We start from the raw sequence: 6,000 nt of genomic DNA on the forward strand, positions 1-6,000 counted from the left end.
ATATTTGTCTTGGATCATTGTATTGGTCAGAGTAGTCAGTCTTTCACAATTGATCATCATTACAAGCAAAGAAATGGAACCTGAAAGGAATGTCTATCAACTGAGGAATGGCTAAACAAGTTGTGATATATGCTTGTGATTGAATACTATTGGGTGATAAGAAATAATGAACAAGATGATCACAAAAAATCCCCTAGAAAGACTTCTATGAAGTGACACAAAGTGAAGTGAGCAGAACCAGGAGAATATTGTACATACACAGTAGCAGCAATAATGTATGATGACCAATTGTGAATGATAACTATTATCAACAAAGCAAGGATCCAAGATAACTCCAAGGGACTCATGACAAAAACAGACATTTAGATCTTCCCGTTAAGATGGCAGCAGTGTAAGGAGCAGCTGCTCGATCTCTCCTGACCGAACCATACAGGACCCCTCAAGAGGAAATAAAAACGAGTCCAGAGGAACGAAGGAACCCCACAACAGGGCGCAGCATTGAAGGTACGCAGAATTGGGGCATTTCCACGCTATAAAGGGGTGAAACAGCTCTCACTAAAATGCGAGAGGAAGAAGCCGCTCCCCAACCCCCCACACCACACACCTCGCACAACGCCAAGGCACAAGTGGGAAAACAGGACTGGGGCAACCAGATAATCACTGGCAGCCCTGGGGTTTGTACCTGTGTGCAGCAAGACGAGGGACCCCAGGTGGCTGGGGGCCCGCGAACTTTCCCCCAGCGTCCACGTGGGTGAAGGCACGGCCTAGGGACGGGACAAAGGCCCCTAAAACACGGCCTTTCCCAAGCGCTGAAGGCATCTCCTCAGGTGCGAATAAAGATCTCCAGCCCACGGACTTTCACTACCTTCTGCAGGGGTGAAGGCAGTGCCCTAAGAGCATCTGCACAGGCAAAGGCAGTGCCCTATGCTTGGATAACGATCTCCAGCCCAGGCTTGGACCTCCAGTGAGGACCCGGTGCAGACCTGAGCGTGGCTGTGGAAGCAGCTCCAAAGACTGCTGAAGGAGCCTCGGGCAGAGGGGCAGACCGGGAACTACCAGGAGGCCTGACCCTGAGGACAAGGAGACCGGAGCCCAGAGCTTGTAAGTCCCAGGCAGACCCTGAGTGCAAAGACAAAGCTGAAAAGGGGTGGGGCTAACAGTGGCCAGCAATAAGGAAGTCCAGAAGAAAAAGACTATCAAGAGAAACTCTGGAACACTCGACAACTTCTACACAGAGAAAATCCAGACACCAGAGGAGGGAAAACAAAAATCCAAACCTCCCCAAAAAAATGAAAGCTGGTCACAAGCTATGGAAGAGTTTAAAAATGAAATGTTGAGGAAGATGGAAGAAATCTGGCAAGAAAATAACAGTTTAAAAGGCAGAATTTCACAATTGGAAAATGAGACAAGACAACTGAAGACCAAAAATGACCAGATTGAAAAGGAAAACCAAAACATTAGAGCCAAAAACCAAAACATTAAAGCCGAAAACCAAAACATTAAAGCTGAAAACCAAAACATTAAAGCTGAAAACCAGTCCTTAAAGGCTAGAATCGAACATTTAGAAACCAATGATCTCTCAAGACAACAAGAACAAATAAAACAAAGTCAAAAGACTGATAAAATAGAAGGAAACATGAAATATCTCAATGAGAGAGTGACAGACCAAGAAAACCGGTCTACAAGAGACAACTTGAGAATCATTGGTATTCCAGAAAAGGCAGAAATTAATAGAAACTTGGACTCCATACTTAAAGAAATTATTCAGCAAAATTGCCCTGAAGTTCTACAACAAGAGGGCAATATAGACATTGAAAGGATCCATAGAACACCCTCTACACTGGACCCAGAAAAGTCAACACCCAGAAATATAATAGCGAAATTGAAGAGCTTTCAAATTAAAGAAAAAATCTTACAAGAAGCCAGAAAGAGACAATTCAAATATCAAGGAGCACCAATAAGGATCACACAGAATCTGGCAGCCTCAACGCTAAAAGACCGCAAGGCTTGGAATACAACATTCAGAAAGGCAAGAGAGCTGGACCTTCAGCCACGAATCAACTACCCAGCGAAACTAACCATATACTTTCAGGGGAAAATATGGGCATTCAACAAAATTGAAGAATTCCAAGTTTTTGCACAAAAGAGACCGGGACTAAATGGAAAGTTTGACACTCAACCACAAATATAAAGAGAAAGATGAAAACGTAAATAAGAAACAGAGGGAAAAGGAAACTCATAGTCTTTTAAGCTTGACTCTTTAAGGGCATAAATAAGATCTAATTATCTGTATTACTAGGTGGAGAAATGCTATGTATAATTCTCTGTAGTGAACTCTATACACTATTATAATATTCACTATTATAGCAACCAGAAGAATAATCCATAGGTAGAGGACAGGATACTAAATGGTCTAAGAAGACATGGGGGGTGGGAAAGAGGGGGGAATAGTAGGGGACACTAAGAAAAATCTGAGTAAATAAGAAAAATAAGATATTCTATAACACACAAAGAGGGCATGGGAAGGGGAGGGGATGAATAATATCATAAGAAGGAGAGGAAGAGAGCATAATTAAACCTTACTCTCAGTGTAATCAACCCGGAGAAGGAAGAGTAGCTTTATTATCCATCCGGATAAAAAACTCTATCTAACCCTACTGAGAAAGTCAGAAGGGATAAACCAAAGGGAGCAGGGGAGTGGGGAGGCCAAAAAAGGGATGGGAGAAGAAGGGGGAGGGAATTCATTTGGTCTTTAAAAAAAACAAAAAGAGGGGAACAACAAAGGAGGGGGCAGAAAGAGAAGTCAATCAAGGGAGGGGATAAGGGATACCAGCTCAAAGCAAACCACTGGTGTAAAAGAAAATAGTGTAATAAGAAGGAGTGGGTCTAGGGGAGGATACAAAAATGTCAGTGAATACACAACTAACAATTGTAACTCTGAATGTGAACAGGATGAACTTGCTCATAAAACGGAAGCAAATAGCAGAGTGGATCAGAAACCAAAATCCTACCATAGGTTGTCTACAAGAAACACATATGAGGCGGGTAGACACACACAAGTTCAAGGTTAAGGGTATGAGCAAAATCTTTTGGGCATCAAATGAGAAAAAGAAGGCAGGAGTGGCTATCATGATCTCTGACGAAGCCAAAGTAAAAATAGATATGATTAAAAAAGACAGGGAAGGTCATTACATCCTGATTAAAGGCAGTATAAAGAATGAGGAAATAACACTGCTCAATATATATGCACCAAGTGGTATAGCATCCAAATTCATAAAGGAGAAACTGGCAGAGCTCAAGAAGGAAATAGATAGTAAAATCACAATAGTGGGAGATGTAAATATTCCTCTTTCAGATCTAGATAAATCAAACCAAAAAATAAATAAGAAAGAGGTAAGAGAGATGAATGAAGTCCTAGAAAAATTAGATTTAATTGATATGTGGAGAAAAATGAATAGGGACAAAAAGGAATACACCTTCTTTTCAGCTGCACATGGTACATCTACAAAGATTGACCATGTAATAGGGCATAGAATCATGGCAAACAAATGCAAAAGAGAAGATATAATAAATGTAACCTTCTCAGATCATAATGCTATAAAATTAATAATCAGTAAGGGCACCTGGACAGGCAAGTCAAAAACCAATTGGAAATTAAACAATATGATTCTCCAAAACCAAATTGTCAAAGAAGAAATCATAGAAACAATCATCAATTTCATTGAAGAGAATGACAATGATGAGACATCCTACCAAACTCTGTGGGATGCAGCCAAGGCAGTACTCAGGGGGAAATTTATATCCTTGAGTGCATATATTAACAAATTAAGGAGGGCAGAGATTAATGAATTGGGCATGCAACTCAAAAAATTAGAAAGCGAACAAATAAAAATCCCCCAGATGAAAACTAAATTAGAAATACTAAAAATTAAGGGAGAAATTAATAAAATCGAAAGTAAAAGAACTATTGAATTAATAAATGAGACTAGAAGCTGGTATTTTGAAAAAACAGATAAAATAGACAAAGTACTAGTAAATCTAATAAGAAAAAGGAAAGAAGAAAACCAAATTGACAGTATTAGAGATGAAAAGGGAGACCTCACCTATAATGAAGGAGAAATTAAAGCAATCATTAAGAACTATTTCACCCAATTACATGGCAACAAATATAACAATTTAGGAGATATGGATGAATATTTACAAAAATATAAATTGCCTAGATTAACAGCAGAAGAAATAGAACACCTAAATAATCCCATATCAGAAATAGAAATTGAACAAGCCATTAAAGAATTCCCTAAGAAAAAATCACCAGGACCTGATGGATTCACAAGTGAATTCTATCAGACATTCAAAGAGCAACTAATCCCAATACTATAGAAATTATTTGATATGATAAGCAAAGAAGGAGTCCTACCAAATTCCTTCTATCACACAAATATGGTACTGATTCCAAAGCCAGGTAGACCAAAAACAGAGAAAGAAAACTATAGACCAATCTCCCTAATGAACATAGATGCAAAAATCTTAAATAGAATATTAGCAAAGAGACTCCAGCAAGTAATTAAGAAGGTCATCCACCATGATCAGGTGGGATTTATACCAGGAATGCAAGGATGGTTCAACATTAGGAAAACCATCCACATAATTGACCATATCAACAGTCTAACAAACAAAAATCACATGATTATCTCAATAGATGCTGAAAAAGCCTTTGACAAAATACAGCATCCATTCCTATTGAAAACATTGAAAAGTATAGGAATAGAAGGACCCTTCCTAAAAATAGTAAACAATATATACCTAAAACCATCAACAAGCATTATATGCAATGGGGATAAATTAGAAGCCTTCCCAAAAAGATCAGGAGTGAAACAAGGATGCCCATTATCACCTCTATTATTCAACATTGTACTAGAAACACTAGCAGTAGCAATTAGAGAAGAAAAAGAAATTGAAGGTATGAAAATAGGCAATGAGGAGACTAAGCTATCACTCTTTGCAGATGATATGATGGTATACTTAAAAAATCCTAGAGAATCAACTAAGAGGCTGGTAGAAATAATCAACAACTTTAGCAAATTTGCAGGATACAAAATAAATGCACATAAATCATCAGCATTTCTATACATTTCCAACACATTAGAACAGCAAGAGGTAGAAAGAGAAACACCATTTAAAATCACCCTAGACAATATAAAATACTTGGGAATCAATCTAACAAAACAAACACAGCTATTATAGGAAAACAACTACAAAACACTTTCCAAACAAATAAAACTGGACCTCAACAATTGGAAAGCCATTAACTGTTCATGGGTAGGACAAGCTAACATAATAAAAATGAACATCCTACCCAAATTAATTTACCTATTTAGTGCCATACCTATCAAATTACCAAAAAACTTCTTTACTGAATTAGGAAAAACTATAACAAATTTCATTTGGAATAACAAAAGATCAAGAATATCAAAGGAAATAATGAAAAAAATGTGAAGGAAGGGGGCCTAGCAGTACCAGATATCAAACTATACTATAAAGCAGCAGTCATTAAATCAATATGGTACTGGCTAAGAGATAGAAGGGAGGAGCAGTGGAATAGACTTGGGGTTAATGATGTCAGCAAGACAGTGTATGATAAACCCAAAGAGCCCAACTTTTGGGACATGAACCCACTATTTGACAAAAACTGCTGGGAAATTTGGAAAACAATATGGGAGAGATTAGGTTTAGATCAACATCTCACACCCTACACCAAGATAAATTCAGAATGGGTGAATGACTTGAATATAAAGAGGGAAACCATAAATAAGTTAAGTGAACACAGAATAGTATACTTGTCAGATCTCTGGGAAAGGAAAGATTTTAAAACCAAGCAAGAGTTAGAGAAAATTACAAAATGTAAATTTAATGGTTTTGATTATGTTAAGCTAAAAAGCTTTTGTACAAACAAAAACAATGTAGTCAAAATCAGAAGGGAAACAACAAATTGGGAAAAAA

Source organism: Gracilinanus agilis, chromosome 3 (assembly GCF_016433145.1).
Source record: "Gracilinanus agilis isolate LMUSP501 chromosome 3, AgileGrace, whole genome shotgun sequence".
Classification (NCBI taxonomy): domain Eukaryota; kingdom Metazoa; phylum Chordata; class Mammalia; order Didelphimorphia; family Didelphidae; genus Gracilinanus; species Gracilinanus agilis.